At 39.5% G+C, this 22,593-nt stretch overlaps 1 protein-coding gene across 1 annotated transcript in view; it reads left to right on the top strand.

Moving 5' to 3' along the window:
• LOC122807680 (cullin-associated NEDD8-dissociated protein 1-like) overlaps positions 1-22,593 on the top strand; it is a 1,198,738-nt gene that overhangs the window by 347,369 nt on the left and 828,776 nt on the right. The window lies entirely within an intron of this gene.

The following is a 22,593-nucleotide window of genomic DNA, read 5'->3' as shown; positions in this document are numbered from 1 at the left end:
AATGGTGCTTTTTGGTACCTCGGCTCAAAAGTCTTCAAGAGAATAATTTTTACACCATGTCAAAGCTTCTTATATATGCAATCTTGCACAACTGAAAGGCCAATTATTGCATTATTCAATTTCAAATGCCATTAAACAATTAACTAAGAGCTGCAACATTAACCCTTCAAAAACAGAACGATATGTAGCACCCCATACATAATAAATACACGACAGATTATACAAATCTTTAACACCTAAAATATGTAAAAAAAAATGTATGCAAAAAATATATATATAAAAAAATTCATGTCTCTACAATAATATATACTATACTATAAATCTTTATGGCCGCAACTTTGTGTACTAACAAGTGCGAATATATGGTATATATAACTTAAATTTATGTGTTAATGAAAATCAGTGTTCAACTCTTGATTCAAATCCTTGGGGTATAATTTGCCAAAATTAATAATCAACTTTGTTTCTAATTTCAGTAAACTAATTAAAAAATCCTCCCCCTGTTTGTTGAGGGGTTTGGCCAAAATGCTAAAAAATAAACTGGCATCTGAACCAGCATGAACTGCATGAAAATGATTTGCCACAGGATTTTCAAGCCTACCATGTCTAATGTCACCCAAATGTTCCATGATACAGTTCTTAGCCATTCTCTTAGTTTGCCCTATGTACCACATTGTGGGTTTGCACCCACAACCAATGATGTATACAACCCCACAAGATTAGCAATTGAAGATACCCATGACCCTGTACTTTCTGCCATTAATATTAACCCCATCCAAGTTTTGCACTCAACCACATACTTTACAACATCCACAAGAATAACAGCCTGTTTGTGCACAATCTCAACCACCCTTCTTTGAGTCTAATAACTCATTTAAATTTAAGAATCTGCTGTATGAAAATGTTATTCTTTTAGGAAACAAATTTGCCAAAATGGGATCATCACATACCATTGGCTAAAACCTCTCAAAAATCCTCCTCAACGTATTAGAAAAGGGGGAATATTTAGAAGCAAAGAATATTCTATCCTCACTTTAGCTGCACCAATTGATCCTGCCTTGGATCTCCCCCGTATATTATTGGAAAAAATTACATGCCGTTGTAGCCAAGTTCCCAAATCTTTTTTCAGCCCTATCAAGGACAGCTGGAACATATCCTCTCTCCAAAAAGCCTAAAGGTTCCAGCTTTGTGTTTTTTCAGTTTAAATGTCAGGAAAATTCTACTAGGACAGCTGAACTTTATTTGGGGTTAATCAGTCTCTTTAATTGATGGCAGGTGTGTACCCAAGAAGACCTGAATGCTGTAATTATTTTGTTGATTATATTTATATATGTGCGTGTATATATGTAATATGTGTATGTATGTATATATATATATATATATATATATATATATATATATATATATCTATAAAATAAATGATAAAATATAAAATATTTTTAAACTGCCTTTACTGCACTATGGAAAACGTTTTGAGTTTTGATTTAGTTTGCAGAGTCTATAAGATTGCTTAAGTTGCTGTTCACTACATTATCTATTTTAGCATGAAGGGCCTACTTGAATATTCCTTCATGGCAATATTAGACTGCAACTTTCTCCTGAGAATATGTGATGTGCAAATTAAATGCTGAAAGATAATAAAGGTTTTCTTAAGCTGTCTGTAAAGCATTCCAACTCAGATTGATTATCATTACCATGGTTTACCTTCAAAATGTTGAAAGCTAAATGGTTGAAAATGAATTGGTCGAATGCACTATATTGAAAGATCAAAATGTTGAAATAAAATTAGTCTAAACTCACAATGTCGAAATTATGGAGTTTGACCATTTCTGCACTGTAGTGCAATATTGGAGTTGGTATATTTAAGTAGGGGGTGTGGGGGGGGGGGCACAGCCGGGGGGCAAAATAGTAGAGGTGATTTCATTGCTTTTTCAATTAAATGATTTTAGACATTTTGATCATTCATTGTTTTGTGTTTAGATGTTATTTTTCAACCAACTGAACATTAGACATTATGGCATTCGACATTTTGAAGGTAAACCCATTGTCATAGCTGCAGTAGACTTCAAGCTGCCTAATTGTTGGTCAGACCTGTGGAGGAAAAGTGCTTTCTTGCTTTCTCATAAAGAAGCAGTTCAGAGGCTTCACAGAAGCAGCAGCCAGCCTTCAGCTTCATTTCTGGCAGATAAATTTCTAGTGGGAAACCCTTCCAAACATGTATATTGCCTTTGTAAGAACAGAGTGGTGTTTTTAAATAAGGCTTTTAGCAGTATCTACCGTTTAAGAAATGCAATATTTAGGGGTATTTTTGTGGGAAAATGTACATTTTATGTAAACATTATTTAATTAAAGGTTTAGTGTGAAGAGAAGTGTGTTATATGGACAGGGATTATCACAGGATATGTCGGTGCCTTTGTATACTTTTTTACAATCTACCTGCCATTTTTTCCTCTCTGACTGTTTTTGGCAACGAGGTTTCTGACAGGATTTTAGTGTGATGTTTATGCATTACTGTGATGGGTAGTTATGTATGTATGTGTACGTGTGCTGCTTTTGAACACTTTTTTTTTTTTACAACTTAACTTCCATCTGGCTCATTCTGGCAAAATGTACCACATTGGAGACATTCTCCTCAGTTACATTAGGAATACATCACTACAGCTTTTCCATTAACCACTGCACCTGGAAAGAAAGAAACAAAATTATCAAATAACCCCTGCCAACACCATACACTCAGTTGATGCCTGAGCTGATGGTGGGTGAGTCTGTAGTCGCCATTTGTCATGCCTCAGAATATTCCGATACTTGTCTGGCTTCCTTTGGTGTAGTCCTTTTAGCCAACACAAGCAGGGGTTCAGCTATGCCCTCTTAAGCTGTTCCATTGTCTGATTTGGGTACTGGAGAAAAATCTTCTCTGGGTCAGGAGGCACTCCAGGAAATGTTACTTGAGATGGCCATTGTAAGACACTTCTAGACTGAGCAGAAATGCTCTCTCTGAGTCCGTCTTCAGTCAAACCAATGAAAATAAACAAAAGGTTAAACACTGTTCATCTAAGATGGTGTATGAGGCAGTTATTGCCGACTGTTAATCCTGGTGCTCAGAAATCCTTACCAGAGAATTTCATCAGAACTATTCCTACGGAAAAACCTATCGGAGCATTCTGACATAAGGTAGACAGGGCTTCTTCTGCAGGTTTCCAACTCCAAATCTCTGATTTAGAGGAATCTTGGTCTCTTCAATCCCCTTGGTGGAATTTTCCTTTGCTCAAACAATAGTCAGGATGAATGAGATGTTTTTAATGGGCAAATGTGGATATCCCCCTAAACTGAGGAGATAGTGTGATATGTTACAAGTAGATATGCCTCATTCCACTCGCATACCTCTTAATGTGCCAGTCTCAGTAGATCTATTTAATGTTGCTTGTAATAGTTTTGACTCTCAACCTTTAGTTCCCAGGAAGGCAGATTAAGTGTTTGTTTGAGAAAATTTATAAAGTCATTTTTCCCATCTCGGTTCTAACTCTGTGACCATATCCATGTCTTTGCCAGTTGGGAATAGATTCTTGTCTTCCAATCCTCCTGTGGACAAAAAAGGAAAAGTATTGGACAGACCTGGTAAGAGAATATTTTCTTCCAATTTGTTGAATAGCATCTTTGGTATCAGACTCGTTTGTGGAATTTTATTCTTTTTTGTGTAATTAGTTTTAGGGAATTGTCTGCCCCACTCCCTCCTGAAGGTAGTGCCTATCTGAATTCGGTTTCTAACATTTCTCAGGTAGTAAAATATGCCTTTAGTGTGTAAATGCTGTGTCAAAGGCCACTGCTACAGTGTTGAGATATGCCTGGGTGCATAGTTAGAAGTTTTTTTGAACAGGTAAAGCCTGAAATTTTCAATTTATCTTTAGATAAGGAGGTTTGGTGGCTCCCTATTGAACTGTTGTCACTTGAAAAGCCAGCTGCTGACTATATGAAAAAGAAAAGTTTAACAACACAGGAGAAGTCAGTCTTGAAAATCAGTCTTCTCCTTTTAACTTTTTGCCGGGGGGAGGGGGGATTAGAGCCTGACAACTCAGTGGATTGCTTCAAGGTGTCCTTTATTAATTTATTAAACCTCCTGCACCTCAGAAGATCCCCCCATGCTAAGTTTTCTACCATTCCTGTCAGCAGCTCGAGCTGTGGCTCTGCAAAAATGTATTGTGTTTTTGTGTTAGCATTTTGTAGTGGTTTCTCTAGTGATTTTCTCCCTTAAACTTTTAATTTGTGTTTAGGATAGGTTAGGCTAGCTAAGTTTAGGCTTTGGTTTATTGTGTGTGTGTAGTTAGGATCAAGCTTTTCCCACCTTCTTGAGTTGTTTTGTTTCTGTATTTGGTTCTCTTTAAAGTGTGGTAGTGTGTTTTCTTTTGTGCAGTGTGTTAGACTGTCTTATGGGTAAGGGTTTTAAAAATTAATTACTTGTGATCACATGCTGCCCTCACAAGATGTACATGGCAAGTGTGTTTACTGTTGGGGGCTGCTCACCTTGATTCCCCCTGCTCCATTTGCAAGGGGTTTGGGGTCCCAGGCAGTGAATGAGAGATGGCTGAAATTAGTCCTTAAGGGCCTTCTTCCATCTGGTTCTTTTCCTTCTTTGGTGCCAAAATTTGCTCCAGTAAACACCACCACTCTTCCAAGGCCTCCAGAGGGGATTATAAGGTCCTCCTCTGTCTGCACATGTGATCCCTCTTATGGCTCACTGGATGTGAACGTCCCATGGCCTTCAGGTGCCCTGGCTGCCTCAGCATTGGTTGCGACTCCTCAGAGTTGATCACTCTCATTGCCGAATACTAGCAATACTCCATCTCTGATCCCTAGCATACCAAGCCCTTTTTTGGTAAAAGAGGCTCTGGCAGGTTGGGTAGCTTCTCCCTTCTCCCTCTCCACTCCATCAAAGATGTTACCAGTGTCTTTTCCTTCCACACTTACTTCCAAGTTTCGCCATCTTGGATACAACAGGCGAGTTTCTCCTCCTCTAAGCAACCTGCCTAATTCTACATCAGTGGCATCGTCCACTCTGTCATTGAGGTCGATGGGCAGTTTCCGAGTGTCAGACCTGGAGCAGCTGATGAGATCCTCTTTGCAGATCCAGATTCAATTAGGTCTTATCGCTTCAGGTCCAGAGCTACTTCCTGGAACCTCAGCTCTATCACCTTGGTTTCCTCCCTTGGTCCCTGTGGATCTGAGGTCCTTTGGCCTGGCTGTATTCCCACCCTCTGGGTTGGGTCCAACAGTTGTGGCTGTCCTCTGCTCTGAATCTTACCTTGGTCTGAAATCTAAATTTCTGACCAAGGAGACAATGCACTCCAGTTAACCACCAAATGCATGTAACCAAATGAAACTGCTCACCACTTCAGTTTTTACTAAAAAAATAGACCAAGAATAATGAATCCTAAAATATATAGCTTAGACACTTTCATCCCTTACCAATTGTGGGACTTCATCAGAGTCGATATAAAACTTGCATCGGCTTTGGTTCCTATATTAGTCTTGTCAACTCTGGCTGTATTGGAGACTATCCTAGCATTGGGATCATCCCTCCTCCTTGGAGCTTTGGCGTTTGACAGCTCTGCTCTGGTCTTGACATGGGGTGAAGTGTAGCTCTCCTGGATCCGGGCAGATCTCTGGTAACTGTGGATGCTGGGACTGTCTGCTGTGGGAGGCCATTGTCAGCTTCTGCCTTTAACATCGTGAGGATGTTCTTTGCCAAGGAGTTGGGTCAGGCTTCTTCAACTGGTATTCCATCTCCATTTTGATCTGTGCCTAAGAATAGTCATCAGCCTGCTCCTGGACAGCCTATACTGGCTGGCCGCAAATCTGCCCCCCCCCCCCCCGGCAGGGCTTCCTGCCTCTTCCTCTTCTTCTTCGGCTTCACTGGAGTGAGAGGTCTCGGGCAAGAAGCAGTACAAGAGGAAATGCTTTGACTCCCCTGAGGAGCTTTTTCACTAGAGGGGTGGGGCTGAACTCCTAAAGCACCGTCTGTGGAGGAGTCGGTATTTTTGAAGGCCTTCACTGTGGGCCCATCCATGTTTTGGGTGGATCCCCCTCCAGATACACTGACGGACCTAGTGTCTTAAAGAGCGTGGAAGGAACCCGACAAAGTGGAGCCTATTTCTAAGAATCCTGACAAAATTCTTGTTCCTCTCAAGTATCGTCCACATTGGAATAAAGGTCCAGCCGTGCATGTAACTGTGGTGGTGGCCACCACCATGAAGAAAATCTGAGATCCATCAGTCCATCCCCTGAACAGAGTCTTGGGCTTTGGACCATCTTATAGTCAAGTGTTCTTATGATTCAGCGACATTCATTCTGAGGGCACTGAACTAATTATCCCACTTGATCAGACTTCAAAGCAATCTTGTGGCTAAAGTGTCAAGGAATGTTAATGTACAGCAGTTTCCAGAGATTCGGAAGACTCAGGAGACTCTGTTGTCTATCCTGCTGAGTATTGCCAATGTTTCTATGAGGCTTATTTTGAATGCAACTGATGGAGTGTCCCATTGCAGTTGGCATTGGCATTTTCATGAGATGCCACACTTGGATGCACTTATACAACTCAATGGATTGCTTCAAGGCATCCTTTATTAATTCCTCTTCCGATGGCTGTTCCTTGTTTGAGCATAAGATTAATGACATTTACTAGGAGTGAACAAGAAGGGAAGACTCTGTCCTTTGTAAGAGTGTATTTTGCTACCCCTCAGCAAATCTTCTCAAGGAATCAGAAGTGGGCAAACTCCTGTTTTTTAGAAAGTTGCAGTAGCCTTCGCAGGGTGCTCCTTCAGAGGGTTCCATCCATGCCTAGGAGGGGAGAACCATAATGAGCATTGTACGTGGGGCAGAGGTAGTCTGCAAAATCAGGGCTTCTGTGGAGCCTTCTCCAGCAGGCTCTTTCACCAGTCCTGAAGGGCTGCCCATCTGACCTGCTCTGGATGCAGTTGGGCATGACTTGTCTTTTCACACAAAAGTTAGAAAGCCATCATCTCGGACATGTGGGTGTTGAGAGTCGTATCCAGAGGTTATACTATTCCCCTTTCTGGAAATTCCAAGGTTCCATCATAGATGTCTCCTAGATGTTCCATCCTATCAGAGACTACTAGCAGTGGAGATTCTGAAACTGCAGGCAAACTGAGTCATCCAAGAAGTCCCACCAGACCAATGAGGATCTGAGGTCTACTCGAGGTTCATTTTGGTACCAAAGAAGAGCAAGGACCTCATGCCTGTTTTGGATTTAAGCAAATTGAATCCCTACATGAAACAGACCAACTAGAGGATGGTCGTGGTGCAGTCCACTCTACCTCTGCTGAGGAAGGATGATTGGATATGTTTATTTATTTTATTTATTTTACATTTGTTGACCGGGCTAGTCTAGCTGGAGATATTTCCATTTTCAGTAGAGGCCCGGGGAGAAAAGCTCCACAGAGAATACATAAAGAAAAACATCATAGTGTTTGTAAGAAAGTTAGTAAAAGACAAAAACTAGCAACTCTACAATTTAATATTATTACTAAATGAATTAATTACTACCACACACAGTTGCAATCCAAAAAACCTTATACAAAGATAAAAAATACTTTGTATGATAAAGATACTAAATGAATTAATTACTACCACACACAGTTACAGTCCAAAAAACATTACACAAAGATAAAAAATACTTTGTATGATAATATGTTCAACAGACCTCAAGGAGGCTACCATCTTATCAAGATATTGATGCGCTCCTGAAGGTTTCAGCATTTCTGGCTGGGGTCTAATCAGCATGAGTTCAGAACCCTGTTATTCGGTTTCACTACTGAACCTAGGTGTTAAAGTGCATGGCAGTGGTTGCAGCCTGCCTCTGGCTGCAGGGTTCCCAAGTCTTTCCTTACCTGGGTGATTGGCTCCTCTCTGCCCCACAAGAGCATCACTCATGGCCAGAGATACCTCACTGCAGTTGTGCGGCCAGTTAGGTATTCCAGTCAGTTTTCTAAAGTTGAGCTTACAACCTGTTCAGCCATTAGAATTCATAGGTCGCCACTTGGGAGCTTGGCAGCCTGACTGACAGTATCCAAGTTCGAGTGATCAGCCTTTGATCCAGGCAGTATCGATGCTTGCCCTTTCAAAGTCTCCAGCTGATGTGATCTTGAAACTCCTAGTTCATGTAGCAGCTTCAGTAGGGTTGGTCCCTTTAGTGAGATACCACATGAGGGCTATGCAGTGGACTCTTGCAGTGCAGTGATCATAATTGATCCATCAAATGGGCTTTCCAATAAGACTGACAAAGGTGTATCACAATCAGATTCGGTGGTAGTCTCACTTATTGACCAACAGGAGACCATTTGTTCTTCCCCTTCTTGTGGCCATGGTCACCACTGACTCCATTCTTGGGGGGGGGGGGCATTTCAAAGGGAGGATGGTTCACATGTCCTGGTCTTCTGCAGACCTTTCAGAATGTCCTCCCTAATGGTGTTGCTTTGATACAGATGGGCAGTAAGTCTGTCTGATATCTAAACATGCAAGGGGGAACACACTCTTGTCCTCTCTGTCAGGAAGCCGTTAGGGTTTGCCAATGGAAAATCTTTTCTGAATGGTTTCTGCTTGCACTGCACATCCCAGCGAGGTCCAGCATTCTGGATGACAGCTTGAGTGGTCTCTGAATCAGAGTGGCAGCTTGGATTTTCCAGCGCTGGGCCACTCCATGTTGCAATCTCTTTGCCTCCCCTACTCACACCAAGTGCCACAGCTATTATGCCTTAGTCCATCCCCAGGGAAAGTCACCCAGAGACCATCCTAAGTATGTTTGACCTCCAGGACTCCCGTATGTTTATGCTCCTGTTCTTCTGATTGTCAAATTTCTCCAGAAGGCAGCCCATTCCAGAGCAACAGTGATCCTCATCGTTTCCTTTTGGCCTCATCAGGTGTGGTTCCCCTTTCTGTGTCCTCTTCTGCTCTACCCCCTCGAGTTCCTGGATCCCACGCTGGATCTTGTATCTCATCTAGCAGGTCTGGATCCTCGCAATCTGCAGTCCTTCAAGCCAACTAAATGATTTTTCCAGTTCTCTTGATGGCCAGGAATCCCAAGCTATCTGACAGAGTTCTGCATATGCTGTCTACTAGGAAAGTGCATTCCAGTAAATGGAAATGTTTGCAGTGTGGGTGGAATCTCAGAGTTGTTATCCATTTTCTGCTCTATTAGAGTCTGTTCTTGTTTTTCTTGCTGAGTTGTTTAATTCAGGCTCTAGTTTTTCAAGGTACAACTGGCAGCTATTTCTAATTTTCATGTAAGTAGAGACAATGTTCCCTTGACTACTCTGAAAATTTTCAAGGCTTTTCTCAAAGGTGCATTTTTGTTGCATTTTCCTGTTTTGGAATTCAATTCCTACCTGTGATTTGCTTTTCATGTTGCATGTCAGGCCCTCCTCTTGAACCTTCTGCTACTTCAGACTTGAAGCTGTTACCTCAGCTAGGAAAGTTTGAGCTACAAACCCTCAATTCTTCTCCTCTGTACCTGATGTTTCATGAAGATATGGTCTCACTCTGCACTAATCCTCCTTTTCTTTTTTCCTCAAAGTCGCCTCTGAGTAATCTGAATAGATCTACTCAACTTTGAACAAGGGTGAATACTTAATGCATTGCTATGAAGTGCATAGGCAATTGAGATTTTATCTGGACAGGACTAAAACCTGACATTATCCAAGTGGCTGTCGGACTATATTTCTTTTGCTTATGCCTTGACAGGTAAGACCCTGCTTGGCAAACCTAAGGTCACTCTACTAGAGTTATGGCTACTTCTCTGGTTTTCTATTCCAGAACTTCCTAAGATAAGGTCTGTGCAACAGCAACTGGGGGCGGGGGGCATCCCACCTTTGTTTCTCATTGCAAGTTGGATGTTCAGTTCAGATCCAGTGCTTCCTTTACCTCCACCATGTTGTGGAATAGCCCTCCTTAGTTCTTCCCAAGGATTTTTACATGGCTAGGGAATCTATCCCATAGGTTGAAGCCAGATGGAGAAGATATCAGATGTGAACTTCATGTACTTACCATAACTGTAGAACACTATTGTCTGAATCTGATTCAAACCCCTCCCTGCCCCCATCTTTTTTGTCGGGTACCCTTGTCTGAGATGACTGAGTGGGAGAGGTTTCATTCTCCTTTGTTCTTGTAATCATTTGTCTTCCTCCTTTATGTGAAAAATATAGTTTAGAGCTATTTTTAGATGGGGCAAACTCTGAGGGGGTCTGTTGAGGAGTGGGAGGGGGGGGTTGTGGCTAGGGGAGACAGAGCCAACAAGTTGATGTCTGGAGGATTTGGCCAGCATCGGATCTGATTGAGATCCAGTAACCCATAAGTTGAACTAGATGGAGATAGATGATACGGCTCTATCATTATGGTAAGTACTTAACGTTTCAATTCTCCCTTCTTATGAAATTGGCCAGGGCCAATTGCTACAAGGTTCTTCACAGACTGGGCAATTGCTACAAGGTTCTTTACAGACTGGACCTGCTCACACAAGATAAGGGGAGTTTGATACACTCCAGTCTTAAACGTCTTCATCTAACTGCCTAGATGATTTCAATTCTGATTTCATTTAAACACCTATTTCACGAGGATGTAAAGCAAATATTAAAGGTGGCATGAAAACCTACTAGAGGAAACTGTATATTGGCAAGTAGGTTTTTCTGGTTGCTACCTAGCCAGTAACCAGGGTCCCATCATGATGGATTATGTACCACTGGTGCTCAAATATTTGTGAGAGTTACTATCATTTGGCCTCTATTCCTCTGGCAAGGTTCATTTTGCAACCATTTCAGCAGACATTTTGCAACCATTTCAGCATGTCTGCCCATGCATCCTCCACTTTGTTTTTAGTGAAACAATCAGGTTGCTCCTTCGTGGGGTCTTCTTTGTGCTGAAGAAGTTAACCCTAAACTTGCACATTAAGCAAAGTTTTAAGATTCATTATATGGAAGATGTTGTTTTCATTGCTCTGACATCTGCAAGGAGAGTTTGAGTTGCAAGTTCGTGGGAGAATTGTATCTGACTTTCCACAGAGGTTGGGTCGCATCCCTCATTCATGCTCCAAGTTTTCAGAGTTTACTGTGAATCAAGCCATCTCCCAGTGTGTTCTCTACTGTTCCACAAAGCCATGGAGAACGGGTTCTACATAATCTGGAGTTGCATAGGCAGCTCAAGTGCTATCTTGATGGAACAAATTCATTTACAAAAGCAGATCAGCTTTTGTTTCTTATAATGGGACAAAGAAAAGATAACTCATTTCAAAGTAGACTATTTCCAGGTGGTTGTCCTCCACTATTGTCTTTTGTTATTTCCACTATGCTAAACAAGTTCTGGCAGTATAAAGGCTTATTCTGCTGGAGCCTGGCTTCTTTGATGGCATATTGGAAAGGGGTGGACTTTAGGAGTATTCTAGAGGCAGCTACGTGGTCTGTGTATATAGTTTTACAAGGCATTACAAACTGGATTCCTTTTCTAGATCCAGGACAGGCTTTGCTTTGGACCATGCCCCTGAGGCTCCTGAATCCATTTCCTTCCTTTTCCCAGAATGGACAAGCTCTGGTAATTAACTCATATAGTCCTAAAGGCTACTACAGCAGTGAGAATGATGTACATAGTATAGTTGTGCAAGTTGCACTTAACCTATAACAGCAGATGTTCGAATTCCTCACTGGTGCAAAAGCTTCACCCACCCACCACCCCCCTATTTCTGTATGTAGTTAGTTGCTGGGATATAAAATTATTTGTAATTGCTGTCCAATCAGTAGCAAGAGCGAAGGTGTGGTATGGAGGCAGAGTTTGGCTGGTGGTTGCATCTTGGGCAGGACACAACCCATATAGATTAACTGTTACTTCTACTTTCGTGGATAAGTGCAAGTTGACACAAGTCTACTTTTCTTTTTCAATACAAATGATGGTTTTAATTTTCACACTGTAGTCTATGCCATTTGGTATTCTTATTAGTTTGCCAACATACTGGCTGACAGGTTCAGTGCAAACTTCTCCCCCCCTCCCCCCCAAAAGGAGAGATATCTATACCAGAGGATTGTAGCCCCCCAAACATCTCCAACGCCCAGGTGAGAACTGCTCTCTCCAAAGCAAAAAAACACAGCATCCTTGGGACCGGATGGTGTCCCCGGCTGTGTGCTCCATGAACTCAATGAGGAATTAAACCCGCAGTTAGGACAGCTGTTTAATCTTAGCCTCACTTCAGGATACGTACCCAAGGAGTGATGCACGGCAACTGTGGTCCCACTTCACAAGGGCGGTGCCTCCACCGACCCTGGAAATTACCGTCCCATTAGCTTGACAAGCCTTATCTGCAAAGCCATGGAGAGGATCATAATGGAACTCATAAATAAAGACATAGGGAACTTGCAGACTTTGGATCCAACCCAGTTTGGCTTTGTCAAAGGCAGATCATGCCTTTTAAACTTGGTTGACTTTTTCGAGACAGTCACCAAGGCCATTGATGAGGGAAAGGCAGTCCATACAGCCTACCTTGACCTGGCAAAGGCCTTCGACACAATACCCCACTCAGGTATTATCAAAAACTCATCCGCTTGAATGTAAACCCATACATCACAAGATGGGTTGCAAACTGGCTAAGAGACAGAACCCACAGGGTCAGAGTTGCTGGAGCCATGTCAGACTCAAAGCCTGTCACAAGTGGTGTCCCACAGGGCTCAGTCCTGGGTCCACTCTTGTTCGGCATCTACTTTTCTGAAGTACAAGCAAACACAGGAGGGTTATGGCTGACAAAGTTTGCAGATGACTGCAAACTGGGCGCCATAGTCGAAAACACATCTGACACAGATATCCTTCAGAAGGGCCTCACAGAAACGGATAACTGGTGCCAGAGCCATGGCCTAAAGTTAAATGCCAAGAAATGCATAGTCATACCCTTCGGAAAAACAAGGTTACCCCTAGCTACCATATAGGTGGCAATCCACTGAGCACAGAAGAAGTCATCAGGGATCTGGGGACCCAGGTTGACAGTAGCCTTCGTTTGACACTCATGTTGCTAAAGTAATTAGGAAAACCTTCTACATTGCCCACCTGATCATGAAGGGATTCACATCTAGATCAAGGGAGGTCATCGCCCCTGTACTCATCACTCATTAGACCTATGATTGAGTACAATGCCCCATTCGAATGTATCTGACCAGACACCTGCAGCAGCTGGAAAGGCCCCAAAAGTTCCTCACCAAAAGGATAAAGGGTCTCAAAAATATGTCTTATGCTGCCCGACTGAAAGAACTCCAGCTCTATTCAGTCTCATACCGCTTGCTCAGAGGTGACCTGTGCCTGACATATAAGGCCATGTCAAACCCTGATTTGATGAATATGCTTCACCTCAAAAATCTAGATCCCTCAGAACCACAAGGGCGGGAGACTTAAACCTTGACACGGTTATTAATAGAACATGCTGGAGGGACAGATTCATCACCCAGAGACTCCCTATGCTGTGGAACAAAATCCCGGTACATGTGAGGCAGAGCACCTCGCTGGCCTTGTTCAAGAGGAATCTTGACCAATGGATGGGGGATCGCAGATATACCCCAGGGATTACTTCAGTGTCACTGCTTGACAGAGGCACAGCAAAATAATAGGCATAGTTTTATTCAAACTAAAGGGGTGGCGAAAGCCAAATAACTATGGGCTAGGCTTATAAATGCCCTTGGGCAGATAGCCTAGTATGAACCTATGAACCTATGTAGGGGAAATGTGCTTCTTTAATATGTTCCTGTAGACCTACCTTAATGTGTTATAAATAAGTTTATAGGAACATTTTACTGTATTAAAAGTAAAACATTTGAAAGCCCACTGGCACAACATTTTTATGAAATGCATAATGGAGATGGGTTTTCACCAAAAACATGCATTTTAGAAAAGGTCATTCCTGCTTGTAGGTGTGGAAGACTCTTAGGATCAGATATTACAATTTAGAGGCAACTTGTATTAAGTTCAATATTTTATAACTTAAGAGGCTTAATCAAGATCTGGATTAGTCTGCTGTTAGTGTGAAAATATTAATTATATCCGTTTTTGATTGACCTGTAGATACTTGTCCTTTGTCATGCATGTTTTGTCCTATTATTAAGCAGTAACCCACAAGTGCGTATGGGGATTTATCAGGATTTACCCACAGTTGGTGTGGTTTGAACATGAGGGCAAAGCACAAGTGATTAAACAAAGCCAACCATAGGTAAATCCTGATGTACCACACTCTCAAATGGTTATTGCTATTATACAATGACATTATTTAAGAAAGAAATTACTTACCTTTCTGAAATAATCTCATTGTATAACTGTGCTCTAGTGTTCCTCCACATCGTTTCCCATTCTTCTGTGGTGTTTGCTGTACTGCGCATGCATATGGGGGTTACATTCCCGGACTTCTACAGTACATCAGTGCTGTTGAAGAGAATCAGTGGAGAAAAGAAGATCTCCATTGCTGTTTTTTAGCATGTATTTATTGAAGGATGTGAAGGTGAGTTTTAAAATGTATTTCATTATTTTATTACTTCAATTCCATTGGCTTGTGAGAACATTTTTTTTCAGTGGAATAGAGTAAAATTACGAGGGAAAAATCTGGACCTTGTGCAAAGATCTGGATGGTTGAGAGGTACGAGATTTAAGGAGGGACAGCACAGAAATGGAAGGAAAATCACATGTGTTTCTGTTTCTTTATTTTTGAGAATGTACCTAATTTGTCTTCTGTTTTGCACTGTCAGTCTGTAGCATATTCCAGTAGTGAAGTCTGGCCATTGACTGGTACTTTAGCAGTCAGACTTTTTTCTATTGGCTTATGCTCGATTTACAATGGGCATGCTGGTTGGTCCATGCATCCAGTGTGCTAGTTGTTTGAAAAATAATGACCCATCATTGTATAATTGTTTTTAACTCCTTTATTGAGGCTCTAGAGGTTTTGTTAATGTTTTTGACATGTTGTTTTCTTTATTATTGTTGTTTGTAGAGCTTTATTTCTAAAAAAAGAGGCATGTCTCAGATGACGGGAGAATAAAAATACTAGTGCCAGTGTACAAGAGCAAAGGGGCATCCACAGCTATGGGCACTTTAGCGATATCAGACTCCTGTCACACTATAGAAAGGTCTAGTAGTGCTGGCTTCAAAGAATGATGTAGGAATAATACAACAAGTGGCGCAACACCATCTGTTAAGAATCCACCACCAAAAAACTGCTGCAATGCTGGTAACTCCACAAACTGTTTTAATTCCACAAGCAAATAAACGTTAAACGCTGCCAGCGTTTTTCGTTCTGAGTAGTATCAAAACTTCTTCAGACAACAGCTATCCAGTTACACACAGTTTATATACAAATTCTAAACAATTAAAAGCAAATGATTTAATTAATTAATAGGTCTGCTTTTGTTCAAACTTTTAAAGAAGCATTACACAAATATACTGTGTAACAAGATGTATATATATAGGTATGTATGCATCCCACTAGTATGACAACTTGTTACAAATATATAAAAACTAATGTATACAACTTGTTAGTGTTACCTAAATATATTTATATATGTAGAAAGTTTAAAAACATACTTATTTTTATATCTATTCCTAATATAGGTTACTTTAAAGTACCCATTATTATAAAAGAAAAAAACAAGCCTAGAATAGCAAGAATGGTCACTTTGCAGCAAGACTTTGAGGAAGAATGTAAATTGTTACATCTAATGTTTCTGAGGAGAGGGTACTCTGTCTCCTTTTTAGATAACATCTTTGAGGAAGTGATAGAGAAAAGAGAGAAAGGGTTTTATGTACCAATACTGTCTGCAAATGAGAACACGGAGGCACATGACACAAACATTGACCCCACAGTGACTAGTAGTGATTTAGGTTACGTAACAACAGAGAATGGAGATCACACTTTGGTAAAAAATGTATGTAGTGAAGAGAAGTTTGCAACAGTATTTACCATTACTTACTGTTTGGAAGCCACAGAAATAGTTAAAATAGTTAGAAAATTTTGGTTCTACCTATTAATGGACAAAAATGTTGCAACAAATTTAACTCTTAATCCTGTAGTAACCTTTAGAAGGGCCACTAACATGAAAAAACTTCTTGAGTCAAAATTGGCTCAAACAAACAACAGAAGGGGGACTAAAAAATGTGGTACCTGTAAGTACTGTAGGTATATAATGACAAAGGACCAATTTACAATCAGGACAACTAGGTATGGTGTCAAAGGTTTATATAACTGTAACTCGAAAGGAATTGTCTATCTAGCACAATGTACACAATGTACATCATTCTATGTGGGAAAGACAGACAGACGGTTGCGTGACAGGATGTACGAACACTTGTACGCTATTAATAAGGGCAAAAATGAGAATGCCCTGGCTAGGCATTGTGCTAATAATCCCAACCACTCTTTTAATTTTATGGGCATAGATCGAATTAATACATTACAGGATAATTTTAACTTTGTAAATGACCATTACCTTAAATTAGAGTTGGAGAAGAAAGAATTAATTTGGCAATTACGCCTGGCAGCTAATAGAGAACCAGGCATAAATGAATTCTGTTCAATAGCATGTATCTTAAAAATCAAAAACTTGATGCGTTAAACCGACTTGGTCATCAGTTTTTATTAATGAATTACCCCTCTACATTGGACATTAAAATTATTTGTAAAAAATCTTTTAAAAATATTTTTAAAAAAACTACTTGTTAAAACTATTTTAGGCTTGTTTTTTTCTTTTATAATAATGGGTACTTTAAAGTAACCTATATTAGGAATAGATATAAAAATAAGTATGTTTTTAAACTTTCTACATATATAAATATATTTAGGTAACACTAACAAGTTGTATACATTAGTTTTTTTATATATTTGTAACAAGTTGTCATACTAGTGGGATGCATACATACCTATATATACATCTTGTTACACAGTATATTTGTGTAATGCTTCTTTAAAAGTTTGAACAAAAGCAGACCTATTAATTAATTAAATCATTTGCTTTTAATTGTTTAGAATTTGTATATAAACTGTGTGTAACTGGATAGCTGTTGTCTGAAGAAGTTTTGATACTACTCAGAACGAAAAACGCTGGCAGCGTTTAACGTTTATTTGCTTGTGGAATTAAAGCAGTTTGTGGAGTTACCAGCATTGCAGCAGTTTTTTTGGTGGTGGATTCTTAACAGATGGTGTTGCGCCACTTGTTGTATTATTCCTACATCATTCTTTGAAGCCAGCACTACTAACGCTTTGTTCTAAGTGCAGTGTGGTGTTTTTTTCGTACACTATAGAAAGGTGCTGGAGGGGATGATTGATGAACAAATATGCAAAGTAGTAGCAAGTAAGGTAGATGAATATGCAGAGTAGCTGAAAATAAGACAGGAGAAAAGCAGTTCAGATTCAGATCCTAGATTAGGAAAAAAACACATGATAAGGTCCATAGGAATTTGGGGCAGTCCTGCCACAGTTCAGTAAAATTAGTGCAGAATGTTCAAAGACTCAGACACAGGCATGAGCAGTGTTCGGAATAGCCGAAAAGCAGAGGGATTCCTGTTGGGAGTGGGTGTGATGTTGATACATGGATGGATTGCATTAGTAAAAAATTTGGCAGGGAAATATCAACATAGCTGCTGTATGCAGATAATGATGTGGTATTACAGAAGACACTGAATGAGAACTTCAGCAAATGATAGGGGAATGGAATACAAAACTAAAGGCACTTGGGATGAAACTGATTACAAACGAGAGATGTCATTGCAGCAGATGGGGGAATTGGAGGAAACTGAAAATTGATGGTAAATAAGGGAAATAGTGGCACATGTTAACAGGTTTATGTATCTTGTGAGGGGTGGTTGAGGAAAAGGAAAGTCTGATGAGGGGGTTAAGCTAGAATCGGGGTGGTTGTAGACAACTGCCACAGTGTGTCAGGAGTAGTACATGACAGGAGAATACCAAAGAAGCAGAAAAGGTATACAGAACAGTGGTATGACTAGTACTTTTGAAAGATGCATAAATCTGGGCAATGAAAGCAGAGCGGCTGAGGTGATTGAGATGAGGTACCTTAGATGGGTGCTAGGATACAAACTGGCAAAGAGGTACTGACATCAGAACAGAAGCCAAATTAGCTCCAGCTGTAGAGTACATCAAAGAGAAGAGATTAGTGGTTCTGAAACTAGAAGGCGATAGAAAATGAAAACATCTAGCAGTTTGATGGATAGCGTGAGTGAGAACGAACCTGCGACAGTCAGGCATGCCTGTTGAAGATGGGAGGAGAGTGGCACTGAATTGAGAGAAGTGATGACAGTTGCATAGTGGTGCAGCGGTAGTGTTGTTGCCTCACAGCAAGAGGTTCTCCGGTTGATTCCCAGCTGGGGTGCCTTCTGTACGGAGTCTGCATGTCCTGTCTGTGTTCGTGTGAGTTTCCTCTGAGTGCTCCGGTTTCCTCCCATGTTACAAAGACATGAATCTGGAGCGTTTCTCCCCAGACCTCTGCTGAAAATTGTCTTTGTTCCAAGTCTGACTTTTCCCAGTTAACAAATGTTAAATAAAAACATCCCAACCCCATTTAAAAATGGAGAAAAAGGGGATGATTGTGATTGTAGCTTTATATTTTCCTTCTGGAACTATGGCCATCTTTTTAAATCTTGGGATGATTTTCCTCCTTTGATAAACTTGTCTAATCTGCAAGCTTTTACTCAAAAACTATGGATGATTTTATTACACATGCTGTGAATTATAAAAATAGAAATAAGTTGGATGTCCTAGGCAAACAGTTTACTAATGGTAATGAAATATATTCTGATGTTTGTGTTATCTCAACCTTGTAGAGACATGGAATTCCCCAGGAGAACCAGGTCTCTGGACAGTAAGCCGAAAATGCTGTTTTTATCAGAAAATAATGTCTAAATATCTTGTTTTTAAAAATGTATAAAGAACTTAATGTTACATGAAGGAGTGTGTGAGCTTTCAAGAGTCTTACTGTGTCATTTGCTGGAGAGACATGAGAAGAAGACTTGACATATTAGCTAACAGTCGCACTTGAATGCATATTAAAAGGTATACAGGTTCTTATAAGAGCAAGACTGTATTAAATGTGAAAAGCTTGCAACTGAATCCAAACCACAGCTCTCTGAACTTAAGATGTGTATTTCTAGACAGTTTCATTCAGAAAGTAAATAATTGAAACTAAATGATTTAGAGATCTTGAAAAGTAAGCAGTGGGCTACAATGCAGAGTGGTCGTTTATTTGATTAATACAGCATGTCTGTGGGGAAAATCTCTTGATAAGGAGGAAGGATGCAAATAATGTACAATGCCAACATCAATGCTCTTCTAGTAGGCAGAACACAAAATGGAAGCAGAATCTGCAACTGTGCTTTTTAAGAATGGATATCACAAAAACTCAATTACTTGTAGTCCAGTGTGATCTAGTCCTATAAAGAGTGATATTCATGGAAATGTCCAGGAAAAACAGAAACAGAATTTTTTTCATTCATATCTGGATAGATATTAAAAGAAACTGGGTACTAAAAAGCTACACTGAATACTAAGGGATTACTAAGACGTGCTGTAACAGCTGTAAATGAAGAAAAACATATTACATGTTTCTAATATTTTGATTTTAAAACTGCCGTGCTGATCAAGTTTTTGATAAGACTACTACAACTGCAGAAAAGGATTTTGAAATCCCAGTTGCAAACACTTTCTGGGATAGATCTTACTAATGCTGACTTTACTTTGCTGACCTGAGGACCCAAAGTTATTCTCACCAACCATACCTCATTTACCTTGGATACAAATTGACTCCATGTTTTAATTTTTTATATTTTTATTTTGAGAGACGAGAACAGGAAAGTAGTATTTGAAATGGTCTCTGTTCACAGTACTTATGAGTTTTGGTATGTGAATTGTTTTTCTGATTAGGTCATTGTGCAGTTTTAGATTCACATGTTTCTCACATTAAACAAAATTCTTCTAGTTCACCTTATAATAAAGCTACCAATAATCATTCTACATTGTGTAGCTCATTAATATTAGGCAAACAGCCTCTGATGAAGAGAGGACATGTAGTCATTGACTGTAATTTGACTAATGAAGATTTAGGTCTTTAAAGTTTTTATGTAATAACCCCAGTAGTATAGTGAAGCCAACTAACAAAGGTTAATACCATTATAATTCATATTGTAGCCTGATATTTAGAAATGTGTTTAACATACCTAATTTGTAGAAACGTTTATTAAATTTGTCTTGTGATATATATGATAACATTGAAGTGCAAACCTTAATTGATAAAGGTATGGATCTAAAAGGACAAGATGAAATATTTTTATGTTGAATAATCTCATACCCCAACTTTCTGCTGCCTCAGTAATTAGGTTCATGAAGATAATTTGATGGCCATCTTGGAAGCTCATCATATCTGAATGTTCTGGCTGTTTGTAAAGAGTAGGTAGGTAGAGTAGTGATTACCAACTGCAATATGTAAATGATTCGTTGTCTGTAGTTATAGATACTTTACAAAAATTGCATAATATTAATGGAGTAAAAATATGTATTTAGCTATTAATGTGTTCAGTTTAAATGCAGTATTAATGTGGCTTTAGAAGTACTGGATAATTTCCTTGGTGATGATACATTAGTTATATGCTTTAGAAATTTTTGTTGTATCAACAAACACAGAGTACTTCTATGGCTGCTCCTTTTTTCCCCACCTTATACCAGCCTATTGCTGGATCTTTTTGAAGAGGAGATTTACTACATTAGTTTCATTCAAAACACAGTAAATTATCGAGGAAAAATAATTTTTCTTTTTGATTTGTCAAAGGCAGTGCACACCAATTTGATAAGTTTATGCTAGATTTACATAGAAATGTTTTTTGATGGTCTCATGAAATTTCTAAGATCAATATTCATTTTTTTGGTTTTGACCCACTGAGATTATGATGACTTGGTTAGAAATAGACTATTTGGAAAGTCTTGTGGCTGTATCACTTGTCTCCATGGTACTAGTTGCCATTAAGTTCATTTAAAGTTAGCTTTACCCAGTGTAGAGTTACTTGGATCCCATGGGGCACATAGCAAGTAGACTGATTTTCCTTAGGGATGCCAAGGATGTTACCATGTGCTTTCTAGTGAGAGGAAATACGTTCTCCAATCCCATTGGTGCTGTTTTGCTTTGGTACATTGGCAGGTGTTTAGAATTTCATATTAATTAAACAATTAGTGTCTGCGGTACACAGAGTTTGGTCTGTGCTGAGGGAAGTTCAGGATTTAGTTTCCTTGCTTTGTATTAAACCTATGATTTCCTGTATTAGCAATAAAACATTTTGTTTTCTTAGTGAACAACCATTTTAAGATCTGATGACAAATCTTTTATGAGCATTACAGGATGGGCTAGAATGAAACCTTGTAATCGATGCTTGGTTTGTTTGCATGTTGCAAACTTAGATTAATAATGTGCATTTTAAATGCAAAGGATAATTTTCTTGTAGTTTTTAAGCTGTAGTTTATCATTCATTTGGTATCCTTATCAATTGTGTTATATAGATAGAAGCACATATTAAATGCATTAGAAATAAGTTTGAAAACACAGTGGTGCAACATTTTTGTGAAACTCGTATGGAGATATCTTTACTAAAAAAGCATTTTAGAATAGATCACTCCTGATTTCAGTGTTGGAAGAACCTAAGAATAGATGTTACAATTTAAAGATGTGACTTGGGGTACTGAATTCAAATTTAAGAACATAAGACCTAAGGATTTTAATCATTACTTGGATTACAGGGCACTGTTGGTGGGAAGTTCATACTACTAATTACTTTTTGGTTGGCTGTTTTTAATTGATCTGTCTGTTATTAGAGAAGTATATTTTTATCTTTCTGTTAACGTCTTTGAAGATCTTGATTGAGGTTCTAAAAAATCATTGTAGTATTTTGACCTGCTGTGTTTGTCATTTTATTACTAAACTGTGAAGACCAAGGGAGTTTGAGCAGTTTCCCTGATACCGTCACAGAGAGGTTTACAAAGTCTTTATTTACATTTCTGCATTTTGCCATGGTCTTCCTAATTGGGTCCTGTATGCATCAACTTTGGAAACTGTGCTTTGTATTTTTTTTTTTTTTTTTTTATATATACTTTGTTGACCAGTTTAGTCCCATTATGCCAATGGCCGCTTTTCTGGAGAGACCTGATGGGATATTCATTCTGATTAGGGAAACTTTGGTCAGGGCACCTGGGAGCTCCTTCTGATCTTTTTTTTCATTAAGTGCCATGGAGTCTTTTACATTCAATTGAACTACCACCAACTCAGACAGATGTGCCTCAGTTTAATGTCTCATCTGAAGGATGACACACTTAGGAATTTGCCACCTCCTTATGTTGTACTGCATTGTCAGTACTGGAAAAATTAAACCAACTACCTAGTGTGGGAAAAGAACCCCCACAGCCTTTTGGTCTTTAGCACCAATCACAAGTGTGCTACCTGTTCATCTAATGAGACTGATCCTTTTTTGCTATCCTTAAGTAAACCAGGAAGTCTTATTTTTAAGGTATTTGTCATATATTGTATCTCTGTT

Source organism: Protopterus annectens, chromosome 7.part1 (assembly GCF_019279795.1).
Source record: "Protopterus annectens isolate FY-2018-M chromosome 7.part1, PAN1.0, whole genome shotgun sequence".
Taxonomy (NCBI): Eukaryota; Metazoa; Chordata; order Ceratodontiformes; family Protopteridae; genus Protopterus; species Protopterus annectens.
This window is presented reverse-complemented; position numbering and strand designations above follow the sequence as displayed.